This window comes from Helianthus annuus, chromosome 7, assembly GCF_002127325.2.
Source record: "Helianthus annuus cultivar XRQ/B chromosome 7, HanXRQr2.0-SUNRISE, whole genome shotgun sequence".
In the NCBI taxonomy this organism is placed as follows: domain Eukaryota; kingdom Viridiplantae; phylum Streptophyta; class Magnoliopsida; order Asterales; family Asteraceae; genus Helianthus; species Helianthus annuus.
In genome coordinates, this window is record NC_035439.2 from 63,936,369 (window position 1) to 63,955,617 (window position 19,249).

Here is a 19,249-nt window from a genome sequence, read left to right on the forward strand (position 1 = left end):
TGCCATTATATTACACCAAATAATGTCATTTTTAGTGTTTATAATCTGTTCAAAATCACTTTTGTCATACAACCATTTTTTATCACTTCTTGAGCTTTTAAATCAACACATTCCTTCATGTACAAGTGTCTAAAGCACACTAGCATATCATCATCTTTTCATATGAGTTTAGATGCATCAAACATGTGATTTATTCATGTTTACTTGCTGATTTAATTGATCATTTATCATATCTTGCACAAATCATCAAATACTTGCATTTAGACTATTTTTCTAGAACATGCAATAACATAAACATGTACTTAACAAAAAAAAATCAAACTTCAAGACTCATCCACACATACATATATACGGTTATACATACATATACATCACCACCATTTTTTATATCAAGACCCATTTCATTTTAGGCTTCAAGTTTAGTGAAAATCCCAAGGTTCATGAGAAACTTCAAATCATCAAGAATCATCCAAGAATCTAAAGTATGATTTTAACATAAATGTTATACCTTCAAGATTCAAGTAGGTTGTTGATGAGATTTTGATGATATGGAGCTTGTAATCACTTGAATGAATCTAGGAACACCCTTGGATCTTCACAACCACTTGAAAATTGCTAGAAATGGAGTTTGAATGTGATGAACAAGACTTGAAGGAGATGAAGATAGAGAGAGAAGGAGGGGACGGTTTGGGGAGAGAGAGAGAGAGGAAGTTTGAGTGTGTGGGAGGTATGAAGATCTAGGATGGATTTATGTAAGATATGGGAAGATTCATACATGAGCATGCAACAACACTTGTCAAAACAAGATCATATATGAGATTTGCAAATATTTGATGGGGTCCATTCCCTATTATAACCGTATAAGCATATGGGGGAGGGGGTCCATGTGTAATTTTTTTTATAAACATGTTAAATGTAGGCTAAAACGGGTGTTTAATCGGGTACCGGGTATTTTCTCTAGCGCTTAAATCCCGATTTATGGCGTTCTAGATTATTTTTAATATTCTAAAAAAAAAAATAATCTTGCCAAAATATTACTGAAATAAAATTTCAGTTGCCAAGACTGGCTGCGTTGCCCGCGTTTCGCAGTAAAAGCACTGTGTTGCGCAGAAACGCACGGTACGCGCTTAAACTAAAAAAAATAACGTTTTAATTTATTTTTCAACATGGACCTGATTAAAAATAAATTTTTAATCATATCAGAATATTTTTAGGATTTAAATATTATCCGGGCGGTCACCAACGTTCGTTCCGCAGTTTTGTCGTAATTAGTTCTTTAGTTCATATAAACATGTTTTCGCCATACCGAATCCTTCGAAACTTATTTCTAAGTTATGAAAGGGATATTTAGGGTATGTTTAGCTTACGTCACAGTTCCGGAGTGTACATTGCGTTAAACTGATTGCGTTTAAGCACCAGTTTGCGTATAACCTTCCAGAAGGTGATCTAAAGCTTGAAATCGGAATCGAATCAATTGTAAATTTGTGAGACACAATGCACATATATTAACACTAAAGCACATAATAATACCAAAGCATATTGTTTTATTATTATCGGACATTGTTTTACATAAAACGATGATTACAGATCACAGTTGTCACACTAACAAAGCCTACATACTAAAATGAAACCTAACCTAAGTGCTTACGACCCGATATGACCCGTTTAGGTAGCTTACGCTACTTTAACGCGCCGTTCGCGTAAAACGTGTTCGGACGCCTAACTAGTCCTACGACAAGTAATATATGCCTTAACATGTCTAATATTATTGTCTAATCAGTTTAGATGTCAAAATTTAGGTTACATATGCTTAAAATGAATTTATGTGTAAAAAGGGTATTTTGGTAATTTTCCTAAGGCATATAAACTACCTATCATACGATTAATTAAACCTAGGTGACCATAAGGTATAACCTCGGAAGGTTATTCCCTATGTTACTATGGTCACTAAACATGTTTGGCCGGATCCTAATGATCGACCAAACGTGTGACACCCCAGGAAAACCAGTAAACGATACAACTTAACTAGCTTCCTCAGTAACCGCATGCTAAATTTCGGGACGAAATTTCTTTCAAGTTGGGGATAATGTGACGACTCGAGTTTCCGAGATTCCACTTTCGCATTTATTGCACGTTAACTGTTTGTTTAGTTGCTTACTTATACAATTTGTTGCTTTGTAACTGTATACGTTTTGATTTGATAAAGTTTTACGAATGATTTTTCAAATACATGAACTTGGTGATGAAACTGTAAATTGTATGTCTTGTGCATGTATTATGTAATAGATAATACTTAAGGGTGTTTAGTGTTAATAGTGAAGATAATACAAAACCCCTTAACCCTAATCATTCTCACCAATCTCAATCATACGTCACTTCAAATCATTCTCTCTGCAATCATTTCTCTCATCATTCTTGGCTACACAAGTGCTCTTGCATCAATCATGATCTTCCAATCCATCTAGAATCAATCCAAGGTAAATGTTTAATGATTGTTTGTTGTTAATCATTGGTTAATTGATTCTTGCAAACCCTAGTTCTACAAACAATAGTTCTGTGTTTATTGATCGATTCTGATTATTGTGAAATGGATATGATTAGTTGTGAAATCACTTGCATGACACTAAGATGCCTGATATGATAGTGATGTTTGATTGATGATTAGATTACTGCAATGCAAATGTATGAAATTAGGGTTTCTTGATCGTAAGTGTAACTGTTCCATTGAAACTGTAAAATGGTTTTGAAGTTCACGCATGTTGTTAGTCTGTAGATTTGTGTCAGGATTTTTGTGAAGTCACAAAAATCCGAGTTTTAGAAAAACATATGGTCCGACCTTTATGTTATACAAGTGGTCCGAATTTTTGTAACATGATCATAAGGTCCGAATTATTTTATAATGCACAACATGGTCCGACTTTTATCATGTGTATATGGTCCGAGTTATGAGTGTATGTTATTCGACTTTTTATGATGATTGTATGTTATCCGAGTTTGTGAATAAGATATAAGGTCCGACCTTTGTTTAGAGGGTATGGTCCGACTTTTGTTTATAAGATACAAGGGTCCGACTTTTGTTTATAAGATACAAGGGTCCGACTTTGAAATGTGTGAATGCCCTGAGGCTCGCAGGGTGAAGTACGCCACTAGCACACTGAAAGGAATCGCGCTGACTTGGTGGAATGCGCAAGTCCAACTTTTAGGATTGGCAGCTGCTAACGCCACTCCTTGGAATGATTTCAAGGAGCTGATTAAACGGGAATACTGCACACATGACGACATCCACAAGTTAGAAGTGGAGTTCTTTCATTTGAAGATGACTGGGTCGGAAATTGAAGCCTATCCTAAAAGGTCAAACGAGCTGGCCGTTCTGTGTCCAACTATGGTGGACCCTCCTATCAGACGCATTGAGTTGTATCTCAAGGGGTTGGCACCAGAAATTCAAAGCCACGTGACATCGGCCAACCTTGCTAACATCCAGGATATTCAACGCCTTGCTCATCGCCTCACGGATCAGGCAGTGGAACAAGACAGGCTGCCTAAGCGCATCAGTGCTACTGCTACCGTTACCACTTCTGCTACTCCTGCTACCCCCAATGACAACAAGAGAAAATGGGAGGGGGATTCCAGCAAAGGTTCAGCTTCAGTTCAGTCTCAGGTGCAGCAGCGAAAGACTGACAACTATCAGAGCCCTAGTCAGTAATCTTCGGGCAGTCACAGGCAGGGTGGTTATCGAGGGAACCTCCCAAGGTGTAACAATTGTAACAGACACCACAGTGGCCAGTGCAACAAGGGTCGTTGCCAGAGGTGTCTCAAGATGGGTCACGAGGCCAAGGATTATAGGAGCCCGCGGCCTGCGAATCAGAATCAGCAGCAGCAGCAGCAAACACCGCAGAATCAGCAACAGGGCAACAAGGGATGTTTTCATTGTGGCGCTGAAGGTCACTTAAAAAGACACTGCCCTCAGTTAACCGAAACCAGAACAACAACAACAACAACAACAATAACCAAGGCAACGGAAACAACAACGGTGGGAACAACAACGACAACGAAGCAAGGGGACGTGCATTTGTGCTGGGGCAGGGTGATGCCAGGAATGACCCCAACGTAGTTATGGGTAAGTTTCTTCTAGACGACCTTTATGTTACTGTATTGTTTGATTCGGGTGCGGATACAAGTTATATGTCTCTAAAAGTTAGCCAAATGTTAAAACGTGCACCAACTCCCTTACACACCAAGCATGTTGTAGAATTAGCTAACGGTAAAAGTCTAGAAGCCACACACATAGTTCAGGGTTGTAATCTTATCCTCGCTGGTCAGATTTTCTCTATCGACCTCATTCCTATAGTTTTGGGTAGTTTCGACATCGTCATCGGTATGGATTGGTTATCCAAATAGCAAGCAGAGATCCTATGTAAGGAGAAGATCATTCGTATTCCTCGTCCTGGTAAAGAACCTCTCGAAGTTCAAGGCGACAAGAGTGGTGCTGTGGTTGGCATCATCTCCTTCCTGAAGGCTCAGAAATGTTTACGAAAGGGGCACACTGCCATTTTGGCACTTGTTACTGATGCCTCAACGAAAGAGAAAAGAATAGAGGATATCCCAGTTGTACGCGATTTTCCTCAAGTGTTTCCTGAAGATTTACCTGGGCTACCGCCTCATCGCCAGGTCGAGTTTCAAATCGAGCTAGCTTCTGGAGCAGCACCAATAGCCCGCGCACCGTATCGACTAGCTCCAACTGAACTGGAAGAACTGTCTAAGCAACTACAAGAGCTCTTGGATAAGGGCTTTATTCGTCCTAGCTCTTCGCCTTGGGGAGCTCCAGTATTATTTGTGAAAAAGAAGGATGGCACTTTCAGGATGTGCATAGATTACCGTGAACTAAACAAGGTCACTGTGAAGAACCGCTATCCTCTTCCACGTATTGACGACTTATTCGACCAGTTGCAAGGGTCGAGCTACTACTCCAAGATTGATCTGAGGTCAGGTTACCATCAGCTGAGAGTCCGGGATGAGGACGTCTCCAAAACAACTTTCAGAACTCGCTACGGCCACTACGAGTTTCTAGTCATGCCATTCGAGCTAACGAACGCGCCTGCAGTTTTCATGGATCTTATGAACAGAGTGTGCAAGCCTTACCTAGACAAGTTCGTGATTGTTTTCATCGACGACATCCTGATCTACTCCAAGAGTCAGGAGGAACACGAGCAGCATCTACGTCTTATCTTGGAACTTCTTCGAAAGGAACAACTGTACGCCAAGTTTTCAAAATGCGACTTTTGGCTTCATGAAGTCCACTTTCTAGGCCATGTGGTAAACAAGGATGGGATTCATGTTGATCCATCCAAGGTAGATTCGATCAGGAACTGGCCTGCACCGCGTACACCAACAGAAATACGCTGATTCTTGGGTTTGGCGGGTTATTACAGGCGATTCATCAAAGACTTCTCAAAGATTGCGCAGCCGCTTACTCTACTGACACAGAAAGGTGTTACCTATCGTTGGGGTAATACACAAGAAACGGCTTTTCAGTACCTAAAGGATAGGCTATGCAGCGCACCTATTCTCTCATTGCCAGAGGGTACGGATGATTTTGTGGTCTATTGCGACGCGTCGATTCAAGGTCTTGGTTGTGTATTGATGCAAAGGGATAAAGTCATTGCCTACGCTTCGCGGCAACTTAAAGTTCACGAACGGAACTATACTACGCACGATTTAGAGCTGGGAGCTGTTGTTTTCGCGCTTAAGATATGGCGACACTACCTGTACGGTACCAAGTGCACTATTTACACCGATCATAGGAGTCTCGAGCATATCTTCAAGCAGAAGGAATTGAAGATGCATCAACGACGATGGGTCGAGTTGCTGAATGATTACGAATGTGCCATCAAGTACCATCCAGGCAAAGCCAATGTTGTGGCTGATGCCCTCAGTCGAAAAGATACTACACCTAGGCGTGTAAGAGCCTTGCAACTCACAATTCAGTCTAGTCTTCCGGCACAGATACGAGATGCTCAGGTAGAAGCATTGAAACCAGAAAACGTCAGGGCTGAAGCCCTACGTGGCTCAAGGCAACGATTAGAACAAAGGGAAGACGGCGCCTACTATGTAACAGGACACATTTGGGTTCCACATTATGGCAACTTACGTGAGCTGGTAATGGATGAAGCTCACAAGTCTCGCTACTCGGTACATCCAGGTTCGGACAAAATGTACCACGATCTTAGAACTACGTACTGGTGGCCTAGCATGAAGGCCCACATAGCAACTTACGTCGGCAAGTGTTTGACCTGTGCGAGGGTCAAGACGGAATACCAGAAACCCTCAGGCCTACTTCAGCAACCCAAGATACCACATTGGAAATGGGAAGAAATTTCCATGGATTTTGTTACTGGCCTGCCTAGATCTCAGCGTGGGAATGATACTATTTGGGTGATCGTAGATCGACTCACAAAGTCGGCTCATTTCTTGGCTATCAAAGAAACGGATAAGTTCTCTACTTTAGCAGACGTCTACTTGAAAGAAGTTGTTTCGAGGCACGGAGTACGAACCTCTATTATCTCTGATCGTGATGCACGATTTACTTCAGAACTGTGGCAAGCAATGCACAAATCTTTTGGCTCTCGATTAGACATGAGCACAGCTTACCACCCTCAGACAGATGGGCAGTTTGAGCGCACTATCCAGACTCTAGAAGACATGCTTCGGGCGTGTGTTATCGATTTCGGCAACAGCTGGGAAAAACATCTCCCGTTAGTGGAGTTTTCGTACAATAACAGTTACCACACCAGCATTCAGGCTGCTCCATTCGAGGCATTGTACGGACGTAAATGCCGGTCACCTCTCTGTTGGGCAGAAGTGGGGGATAGTCAAATCACAGGTCTAGAAATGGTAGTTGATGCTACTGAACGAATAGCATAGATACGATAGTGCATGGCGGCAGCTCGTGACCGTCAGAAAAGTTACGCTGATAAGCGCAGGAAGCCACTCGAGTTTCAAGTTGGGGATCGAGTGCTACTCAAAGTCTCACCCTGGAAGGGTGTGGTTCGTTTTGGTAAACGGGGCAAGCTCAATCCGCGGTACGTTGGACCGTTCGAGATCATTGAAAGAATAGGCAAAGTGGCCTACAAATTGAATCTACCAGCTGAACTCGGTGCAGTTCACAACGTATTCCACGTGTCGAATCTGAAGAAGTGTCTGTCAGATGAGACCCTCATAGTTCCTTTGAAGGAACTCACTATCGACGAACAGTTGCATTTCGTCGAGGAACCTGTTGAAATCACGGACCGGGATGTCAAGGTCCTCAAGAACACCTGAATACCTCTTGTACGAGTTCGTTGGAACTCCCGTCGTGGCCCAGAGTATACCTGGGAACGAGAAGACCAAATGGAACTTAAGTATCCCCAGTTATTCGGAAACCATGCAACCACTGATTAAACATTATGACATTACATACTCTATTTATGTTGGGCTTTTACTCATATGCTTCCGCTAAACGTTGAATTTATACTTATGTTCAGAACACCTTTCATATGGATTGGTTTGGTTAAATTACAGTTGTTTTTACTATTTACATTGTTCTATATGATTGGTGGCTTGATCTTGGTCATCCACGCCTCCAAGCGGTGATGCTCCGCGAGTGGATTTTGGGGGTGTGACAAAACGGGTCGTGTTCGAAAGTCTAAGCGGGTGTTAGTCCGCTTGACCTACGACTCTACACAAGCACTAAACTAAAAAGTGACGAGCTAAACATGCTAAAACATGTTTAGTTAAGTTGGAAAATAGGTTTGGTATCAAAACAAACGGTTTTGATACCAATAAGTAGTTTGGTATCAAAACAAACGGTTTGGCCGAAACTACGATTCGTCACTGAGCCTAGATAACGTGGTAATCAGTACGTATAGTCACTAGGGACCATAACCATCGTGATTATGCTCACGTTATGAAGTTCAAACGAACTTCGCGTTGACCATAAACTGGTCAAAGCAGAAAGTCAAACGCAGTTTGACTTTAACGATAAAAACGAATGAAAAGAACGAAAGAATACTTACAAAAGGTCCCCGCAAGCTATGATCCGATTTACTCTCAGGTATGAAGCATAAACTTCAACTTAGAGAGCCAAAATCAGATCATTGTGGGTTTTGCAAGTGAAAGGAGGTGGGTATATATAGGAAATCTAGAACCGTTAGGATCGTTCATCGTAAAACGAGCTTCGATCTCATCCGTACACATGTGCATATGGTTTTGTGAAACCATGGGAGCCCATAGTTTCATTAAAACCATGTGCAAATGAGGGGAACAGCTGGAACAAGCTGGAATTTAGATTTTTCATTTTGGTCCCTTCCTAAGATAACTATGGCAGAATGTCAATTTTGGTCCCTGAACTTCAGAATCTTGCATTTCGGCTCATTTTTGACACGTTTAAGCCCCGTTAACCTCATTTCAAGGCTCTAAAATGAAGTTAAAGTATAGGGAACTCAAAACATGTTCAAAAATATGTCGGATGTCGGTTCGTTTGGTCGTACGATTGCGTTGTTCGGTTAATTACGACGGAAGTCGTAACGAACGCAAAAACGATCCAAATCAAGCGACGAATGGAATTTTATTAAGCCAAACACTAAAATAAAATATTTTAATGCTTACATAAATTTTTTGATGTCCGGATGTATTCAGAATGTAAGATATGCACGAAAATGCAAACTTATGCACTTTTTGACGCTTTTAGTCCCTGAATGAACATAAAGTTTATTTTTGCGCACAAAACACCTCAAAGCCTATTTGTAAGCTATGTAAAGGATATTTAGGGCATATTTAACTTATGATCAAGTTCCGGATTGTTCGTTACAGTTCAAATCGGCATACTTTCGCAGTTTGTCATTTTTAGTCCCTGTAAGCGAACAAACTTGATTTCGGCATACCTAACCATCCAAAACTTATTTCTAAGTTATGTAAAGGTTATTTAAGGTATGTTAAGCCTATGTCACTATTCCGGAGTGTTTGTTGCATTAAACTGGTTATATTTACGCATCAGATCGCGTATATCCTTCCGGAAAGCGATTTAAGGCCCGAAATCGAACAAGAATTGACATGTGCAAATGATACACATGTTTACACAAATCCCAAGTATGAAACCCAATATTTCATTGATTTGGTTTTTGTTTGATGGTCGCAGAGGCACAGGTGTCACATTTTTCTCCTCGATCGATGATTTTGATTTCACAACCCAAGATTGATTTTCAAAAACTTTTGTTTTTGGACAAATCTTTGAAGTCTTGTGAGTCTTTGAAGATTCGCCAACCTCAAAGGTCGATTTCGGCTTATCTTCTAACTTCAGAGATTCACCCCTCTTCAAAATGCGAATTGGTGAAATCATAGGTTTCTTACCCTTTTTATCAGTTGGAGATTTAGGTCGGGGTTTTTGCACAACAGGTTTTTTAAAGACAGGTTTCTCAAAAACTTTCTTGCATTGTTTGGCCATGTGACCGATCTCATTGCAGCGATAGCAAACTCTTTTGTCATACTCGACAAAAGTTGATTTGAACAACTCTTCTTTCAGTTTCTACGCCGCATTGAATTCATCAATGGCTTTTTAACTAAAAATGTACTCTTTTTCAGTATCAACACTTGGTCCAGTGACAAAAACATCATTCATGTTATCTTTTGGCTTGAAATTTTTCTTAGCCATTTTCTTCTCAAAACCAATTCCTTTGTTTTTAAAATTGTTTCCATTTTTCTTGTTGTTACCTTTTCCCTCCCACTCTTTCTTACCCGAGTTGTTAGATCGTGACGTAACAAACGACTTTTTGGGTTTTGAAAAGAACTCTTTGCTGTTCACTTCAGTAATGTCAATTTCGACCAATTTGAATACCTTTTCACCCATTATGTAAACCACTATGATCGGATCATCATTCGTGACTTTGTCTGATTTTGGTATGAATCGGTCTAAAAAGTTACCCTCATCTTCAGAATCAGACACAGAATTTTCCGAATGAGTTTTCATGAACTCAGCCTCAGAGTTATCACTCTCCTCGTCTAACACTTTGTCAACAACGTTCTTGATAACCTGGGACTCATTGTCTGTGTCGGACGAAGAAAATGTAACATCAATACTTTATGGCAACTCATCCTCGATTGTCCTCAGTTTTAGGTTCAATGCAGCTTCCTCCCCATCTGGATACTTCTGAGTATAATGATTCCACATTGGGGGTGGAACGCTATTAAAGACCGGTGTTGCATTTGGTTGTTGTGGAACAATCTGCTCAATGACATAAGAAGATGCAACATAGCTCATTAACTTTTTATCGATTCATTCATTTTCAATTTTAGTTAACTCTAACTCTTTCTTTAGTGATGCAATTTTGTCAAGATGAAAATTGACTTCCACTTGTTTATCAAAAATTATCGATTTTAATAATTTCGTGGCTTTATCATTTTCAACACTTTCTTTTTGAATCATCTTTATAGATCTAGCCAGTGTGTCATATGCCTCTTTTACTTGGCTTAGATCAAAATTAATCATATCAGCGTGTTGTTTCAATTTTTGAAACTTTGTGTCCTTTTCGAGACACTCCATGCAAGGTTTTGAATAATTTTGGCATGGGGTTTCAGAGATTGAATCAAGTTTCTCAACAATCTTTTCATCATGATCATTTTTAACTTCCTATTTACCAACACCTTCCGACTTTGACTCAGACACTCCCTCGACTTTGACCTCCTCAATTCCTGACTCCTCATCTGACTCCTTTTGTACTGACTCGGTACCGACAGACTCTGATTTTACAGGTTCTGTGTCTACCTCTTTCAGTTTTCCCATAAGAGCCCTGTCAGCAATCTCCTTCAATGTTTCTTCGGTCATCTCTTTAGTTACATCGGTCATCTCTTCAACAGAATCTTTCTTCTCCTCATATCGTGGGCATAATCCTGTTTTTGGCTCTTCGAAGAAACCTGCAAAAGAATCAAACACTTTAGGAGGCATGATAGATTTCAAAGAACTGGCTAATACCTCCTGTTCGGATTGATAGTAATAAACTTCAGCAGTGATTTCCTCAAGATCAGCCACATTTTCTACAGAAACATCTTCACTAACCACTTCCGGTTCAACAACACTCTCTGATTCTTCTACAATCTCAGCCATCATAGCTCTTCCGTCACTACCTGGGATGTATTTATCCTAGCTGAATCCTTCAGCTACTTTCTCGTCATCTTGGTTAACTATGAGAGCTTTCTCTAGCTTGTTCTGAATCTGAGGTCTCTGAACGACTTGTTGTTGATTTGGCTTGTGATAAATCGCATGTCTATAGTAGTCGTTGGTAAATGGATTCTGGTGATTGTTGACCTCTCTGTTCGGACACTCTCTTTTAAAATGCCCTCTCTCTTTGCACCTAAAACAAGTCACTTTAGACTTATCAAATCCAAGTTTCTGATTTGGTCCAGAAAGACTGTTTCTACCAGTAATTTCCATAAAACGCTGTGCTCTTCTCACCAAACTAGCCATTCCCCAGTTTATGTCTATCAGCTCAAGCTCTTCCGGATCTATTTGATCGTAATCCTCCTTGGTCATATCAGGACTTCCGATCTTACCAGCCACTAAACTCTCGTACGATTCCAACACGGAAGCTAACAATGCAATATGTTGCTTTGCAGCTGCTTCAGTAAACTCATTCCCATTCTTGATGTTGACTGCAATATTGCATTGAATCCCAGAAACATATGCCTGATTGTTTGAACTAGACGAGCTTTGAGGTGATGTCTGTTCAGAAGCTTTGAAATTTGGCTCGTAGCTAGCAAACGGTGACAGTTTGTTGTTGCTTGGAGTACCAGATGAAACACCCGATGTTGAATCTGCGCTGAACGCTGTTTGAATCTTTGGGCTTTGATTTGTTGGTGCTGGAATGCTGCCTTTATAATAAAGAGAAACATCCTGTTGAATATCTACAGAATTCATCTTCTTCATCTTTACTAGCTCAAGTTCATGTACCTCGATTTTCTCAATGAATGCACTGAGGTTGAGATTAACAAAGTCTGAGTTGTTCTTCAACACTAAAAGATAAGTTCCCCATTCGTCATAGGGTAAGGCATCTGCCAGTTTATCAATCAACTCTTCATTGGTTTTCTCAATTTTCATACGATTCATTTCAACAAAAAGGTGACAGTATCTTTTAATCAATTGTCTTGTTGTTTCACCTTTCATTCCCCTAAAAATGTCAAATTCTTTTTTCATCAATGTAGTCTTTCTTTTTATCATAGAAACACTTCCTTTAAACTTTGCCTCCAAAGCCTGCCAGACTGACTATGAGTTATCTTCGTGTTGCAGTAATATCAAGATATCTTCTTTAATTGCCTGTTGAAGAATACTCATCATTTTCTTCTCAGCATTGAAATTGTCTTGTTCAGTTTGTGATAAACTGCCAATCCCCTTCACAAGACCCAAACCATCCTTAGGTGGAACATACTTCGATTCAATCTTCATCCAACTCTCAAAGTGATTTTCTTGTACCCATTTTTTGAATCTCACAGACCAACCTGCATATTCATCTAAACTCATTAGCTTGGGTGATTTCTGCATCGTTCCCAACTCATTCTCCATATTGACGTTCTGAACAATACTTGTTGGATTCTGTGCTGCTGTCATACCACTGCCGGCAAAGATGTTGTAAAAATCTTGGTTATCCATTTTTAGAAATCAGATTACTGAAAAAATTCTTAAGTTTTGAAAACCAAGTCTCTTTAGTGAAAAACACTTTCTACACGAAATGAATTTCAAACGAAATGTCACGAACAAAATGGACTTTCACAACAAAACCATAATTTTCAAACTGAATTAGGTTTCAAGCGAAATCAGAATTTTTAAGCTGATTTAGGTTTCAAGCGGAATCAGGTGAATTAATGTTCAAGCGAAATCAGGTGAATTCAGTTTCAAGCGGAATCAGTAAGTGATGATTCAAGCGAAATCACCAACTCAAGCGGAATCAGATGACACTCAAGCGGAATCACCTATTGCGCTTGAAATTACTTCACTTTTAGAGCGGAATCTGAACTTTTCAAACGGAATACCTTATTTCGCTTGAAATTACCTCAAATTTTCAAGCGGAATCACAATGTCTCGTTCAAGCGGAATCAGGTTTTTAATCCATTTTTAGCACTTTTAGGCCGAATTTTAATCTGATTCTTTCTAGGGTTTGTTAAAACATACTTTTATACACAATACTAGAAACTCGGTCCATTTTGTCCGTTCAAACGTCTAGAAATCCAAAAAATGTAGTAAAAATGCTCTGAATCAGGTGTATTGGCTCATAACTGGCTCTGATACCAATTGTAGGATCGATTTGACGATCAAGTGAGTCAATTAAAGTCAATACACCACTGTTTGAGTGGCGGAAACAAACAAACAGTGTTAGAGAGAATTGAGTAGAAAACAGAAGAATATCACTTTAACACTTGTTTCTCATTAATACTTCACTAGAAAATCCGGCAGCAGTTCGGTATACAACTTTGGAATTCGTGCCAAATGAGAAACAAACAACCCTATATATAGGCTGCTTATTCCGCTTGAAATGACACATGTCATTTCGAGCGGAATCACAAACTTTATGATTTCGCTTGAAATGACAAAGTGTCATTTTCAAGCGGAATCACATGCAATTACATAAACTTCCACTAATTTACACATTAGACCCCTGTAAACCCTATACAAGCATGACCTAGACTAAGACGTAGGCTTTAGACATCGTGCACTAACATAGTTATTAGTTAAAATAATAATATTTTAACTTAAATTATATTTATCCAATTATTTGGAATATTGTTAAAATAATATATTTTTGACTTAGTTTATTATGTATTTTCCCAAGTATGGGTGTACTTGTACTTGTGTATTTTTATACTTGTGTATTTTTATACTGGTGTATTTTGCCAAGTATTTGTGGTGTATTCCGGTGTGTATTTTATACGTACAAGAATACGTATTTTCTTGTATTTATTAAGTGTTCTATACTTAATCTTGTATATTTAATTTTCCGGAATATTATTTTAAACAACTAAAAATTACCAAACTTATATTCTCAAAATATATATATTTTAAGAGAATTTTTATAGAAAAATATATATAAACCTTTCTTGGAAAAAATAATATACCTTCATATATATCTCAAAAATAATATATATTTTTAGAATTAACTTTAGAAAATATATATTTCTATCTTTCACCCAAAATAATATATTGTTAATTTGTTTAAGAAAACATATATTTTCTCCACTCAAAAATAATATATCTTCAAATTGTTTAAGAAAATATATATTTTTCTCCACTTAAAAATAATATATCTTCAAATTGTTTAAGAAAATATATATTTTTCTTCACTCAAAAATAATATATTTTCTATTTGTCAAAATATGATATCTTTTGTAATACTTGTAAAAATCCATATTTTCCGTTTCTTTGGTTTCCAAAATACCGTTTGTAATACTTGTCGAGTTACGAATTTATTTCCGGAATATATATATATATATTTATATTTATAGTCCATATGTCCGTTTGTCCGATTGTCCAATATTCGGGTATAAATTATATATTTATTTTCTTGGAATTTTTGTAATATTTTGTATTACAACTTTGGTATATTGGTGAGTTATATTATTTTCAAGTTCCTAAAATAATACAACTAATATACATAGTATACAAGTAGCACACAATATGTGACATCTAAATATATATATTTTCCTAAATATATACTTAGTCATTTTTATTATCAAAAATCAACCTCCAATATTTGTAATTTTTGTAATAAAAAATATGGCAAATTTTTATATGAAAACCATGATAAAAATTTACTTGTTAACTCTTGTTTAAAAATATTTCTCTAAGTGTTTAATTTCTACAAAAATTTTGCCATAGTTTCACCTTAAAAATGGAGGTTTCCATGCTTTAAAGCATATCATTTTCTTTTAAAATCTCATCACCAATCATGAACAATTTACACACAACTTACTATATGCTTTAAATATGCATTTTACACTATGACATGAACTTGAAAGTTTGTAAAAATTTGTAGTAACTTCACATGTTGTTTAGTAAGTTTAGTTACCTCTAAAAACATGGTTTATAGTTTATAAAACTCATTCTTGTAAATTTTAGTTCTTTACAACTTGTATGAAGATTTTCTAAAAATAATTCTTCTTGTATTTTTCTTGTTACCAATACTTTTCTACCTTTGTTTTAACACTTAAAACATGTTTACTTTCTTTAAAAATCAAGTTCATGTTAATCTTGTAGTAAACTTTGGTTTCTTGAAAAGATTATTTTTGAAATCTTTTATTTTCAAGACTTATAACTTGTAAACATAATCATCATTCACTAAATCAAGTTTATATTCAAGTTCATGTTTAACATAAAGGATGATCATTACAAATTTCACAAGATCCATCCTTATACTTGCTAGATCATGTGTTTAATCATCATCTAGCAAGCTTCTTATGATGATCAACTTCATAAGCTCAAGAAGTCAACAAACAAGTTTCATACATACACTAAAACAACTTAGATTTTCATGTTATTAAGCTTTATGTTAGTGTTCATGCTTATGTTTCTTTGATATTCTTAAGATTAACAATTTACATATCCTTTTAACCACTAAAATTAGAAGTAAAAAATCAAATTATGAGGAGCTTACTACTAGCTCTATGGCTAGGGAAGAAACAAAGATGAAGATGATGATGAATGAGGTAGATAAAAGCCCTAGGTGAAGGTCCTTCAACTTCCAAAGCTTCCAAGTCTCTTAGTTATGCTTCTTACACCATTGAGAGTCCTTAGATTGCTTGAGAATTGAATGAAAATGGAAGTGTTGTGTGCGTGTGTTTGGGTCGTAGACAAGGAGAAGAAGAAGGGAAGAGATGAAGTTGTGGAGGTGTTGAAATGAAAGAGAATGGTGGACTTAAGGTTTTTATAAATCTATTCTCCAACACATGCTAATCCATTGGTTAATATGTTTCTAAAGAGCTTTACATATCAAATAAACAATTAAAAGAAATCAAGGTGGTGGGGCCACCTTGGTGACCGTCAATTGAGGGGGGGGGGGGTCTTGGTTGGGTTTCAAATGTAAGTTAACAATCTAGTTAGATTATAAGTGTATTAGTTAGTGTTATATGTGTAAAGTGTTTATAGGATGTGTTATGATGTTCGGTGACCATAACTAGCTTCGTAACACTAAAACAATGCTTCGAGTGAAAATTTAATGTTTCGGGTAGTGTACGGTTGTTCGGCTGGTTACCGGTTCGTTAAAGTGCTAAATTACGCAGGTTAGTGTGCTTTATGTAGGCTTTTATGACAGTTTTGATTCCCGACACTTGGGAAGGTATTCTGGACCATTAAACCATAATTCTGCATTATATTTTGGAGTTAAAAAACTGATTTTTGCTGAATTGTGCAGAATTCTGCAGTTTTAGTGTGTTTCGGGCACTTTCCGACACCTAAACTATCACTCGGAAGGCAGTTTTATGATCCCTGCTTTCCTACACATTATTCTAGTGTAACTCTTGGTTTCGGGGCTCATTCTGTGTCTTAACATTATGTCTGTCTGAGTACTGAACTCCCATCAGTACTTCTAGTTTGTCTGATAACTGTGCTTACTTTGTTCTGTGCACTAATTGAATCACATTGTGTTGCATGTAATAATGATAAACATTCTTGCAACATAAAATGCATTTGTATGTACATGACAGTAATCAGAAAGTCATTCACGTCATTAATTTAATCAGGCACAGTTATTAAAGCACAGATTACTGTTTAACATTGTACGGATACATGGAAAAGTGACAGTTGTCACATTCTCCCCCCGTTAAGAAAATTTCGTCCCGAAATTTTAAGCTGAGCTATCTCCCGCAGGAGCTTTCTCGAAAAGGTGGGGATACTTGGTTTTGAACTGATCTTCGCGTTCCCACGTGTATTCAGGTCCGTGTTTAGAGCTCCAACGTACCTTGACAAGTTTAATGCGACTCCTTCTTGTTTTCTGGATCTTCCAATCCATTACCTCAACAGGCTGTTCTGTAAATCGGAGTTAGTCGTCAATATGCACCTCATCCGCAGGGATGATAACTGTTTCTTGGGTTGGACTCTTCTTAAGGTTTTATACATGGAATGTATCATGTATACCGTTCAGTTCTTTTGGTAATTCTAGTTTGTACGCTATGGTACCAACCCTTTACAAGATCTTGAATGGCCCAATGTATCGTGGATTCAACTTACCACGTTTTCCGAATCGTGCTACACCTTTCCAAGGTGAGACCTTCAAAAAACCCTGTCGCCCACCTCGAATTCTAAAGGTTTCCGTCTTCGATCGGCGTAGCTCTTTTGTCGATCACGAGCCGCCTTGATGCATTCTCGGATCTGCATGATTTTATCAGTCATTTCTTGAACAAGTTCAGGACCTATCAACTGTTTGTCTCCAGCGTCTGCCCAACACAACGGTGAGCGGAACTTACGGCCATATAGAGCTTCGAACGGTGCGGCTTGAATGCTCGTATGGTAGCTGTTATTATAGGAAAACTCAACTAGAGGTAGATGTGTATCCCAGTTGCCACCTAAATCCATAACACATGCGCGAAGCATATCTACCAGTGTTTGTATGGTCCGTTCGCTCCGACTGTCTGTTTGCGGGTGAAAGGTCGTGCTTAGATCTAACTGAGATCCAAAGTCCTCCTGAAAGGATTGCCAGATCCTCGATAAAAACCGTCCATCTCTGTCTGAAATTATCGAGATAGGCACTCCATGACGTGCCACTATCTCCTTAAGGTACAATTCTGCCAACTTTCTAGTGCTATATTTCTCTCGAATTGGTAGGAAGTATGCAGACTTTGTTAATCGATCCACTATTACCCATATCATATCATGCCCTCTAGGAGTAGAGGTGTAACAAATCGGTTTTTTTCAAAAACCGGTTTCGGTTATTAACCGGTTTCGGTTTTTCACCCAAAATAAAAACCGGTTTTTTTATAACCGGTTCCGGTTACTAACCGGTTTTTGAGGTCCAAAACAATAACCGGTATAACCGGTTGGGATCGGTGTTTAACCGGTTTTCCCAAAAAAAACGGGTTTTTTACCGGTTTTTTACCGGTTTTTTAATAACCGGTTCGGTTAATAACCGGTTTTTGAAGTCAAGAATAGTAACCGGTATAAAAACCGACGGTTAAAAAAAACAAGTTAAAAAAAAACGGTTATGAAAAAACCGGTTAAAAAAACCGGTTTCGGTTTTTTTTCTGGTTTCGGTTCTAAAACCAGTTTTTTTGTACACCTCTATCTAGGAGTCTGGGGTAATTTCATTATGAAGTCCATCGAAATTTGCTCCCACTTCCACATGGGGATTTCAGGTTGTTACAATAGACCGGCAGGTTTCTGATACTCGGCCTTAACCTTAGAACAGGTTAGGCATTTTCCAACATAAACGACTACGTCGCTCTTGAGTCTTGGCCACCAGTAATATTCTTTCAGGTCTTGGTACATTTTATCCGATCCTGGGTGGATCGAGTACCTCGACTTGTGAGCTTCGTCAAAGATAACCTCTCGAATACCGCCATAGAGCGGAACCCAAATGCGTCCCATGAAGTATAAGGTTCCTTCCTCATTTGGCACCAACTTCTTCTCCATTCCTCGGAGATATTCAGCCTTAAGATTCTCCTTCTTAAGGGCTTCTTGTTGTGCATCATGTATGCGTGAAGTGAGATTCGTCCGAATTGTCATTTCTAAAGCTCAAACCCTTAGGTTCTTAACCCTTTCCTTTCGACTTAATGCGTCGGCTACCACGTTTGCCTTACCAGGATGATACTTTATCTCACAATCATAATTATTCAGCAACTCAACCCATCGTCGCTGACGCATATTTAATTCCTTTTGATCGAACATGTGTTGTAGACTCTTGTGATCTGTGAAGATAGTACATCGAGTACCATACAAATAATGTCGCCAAATCTTCAAGGCAAATACCACCGCACCTAGCTCCAGGTCGTGAGTGGTATAATTCTTCTCATGTACTTTCAATTGTCGTGAGGCATAAGCGATGACTTTTTGGCGTTGCATGAGCACGCAACCCTATCCCTGACGTGAAGTGTCACAATATACCACAAAGTCTTCAGTGCCTTTGGGTAGGGATAATATCGGGGCGTCGCATAGCTTGTTTTTGAGTAGCTGAAAGGGTTCTTCCTGCTTATCTCCCCAGTCATACTTCTTGTCTTCTGAGTAAGGGAAGTTAGCGGTTGAGCT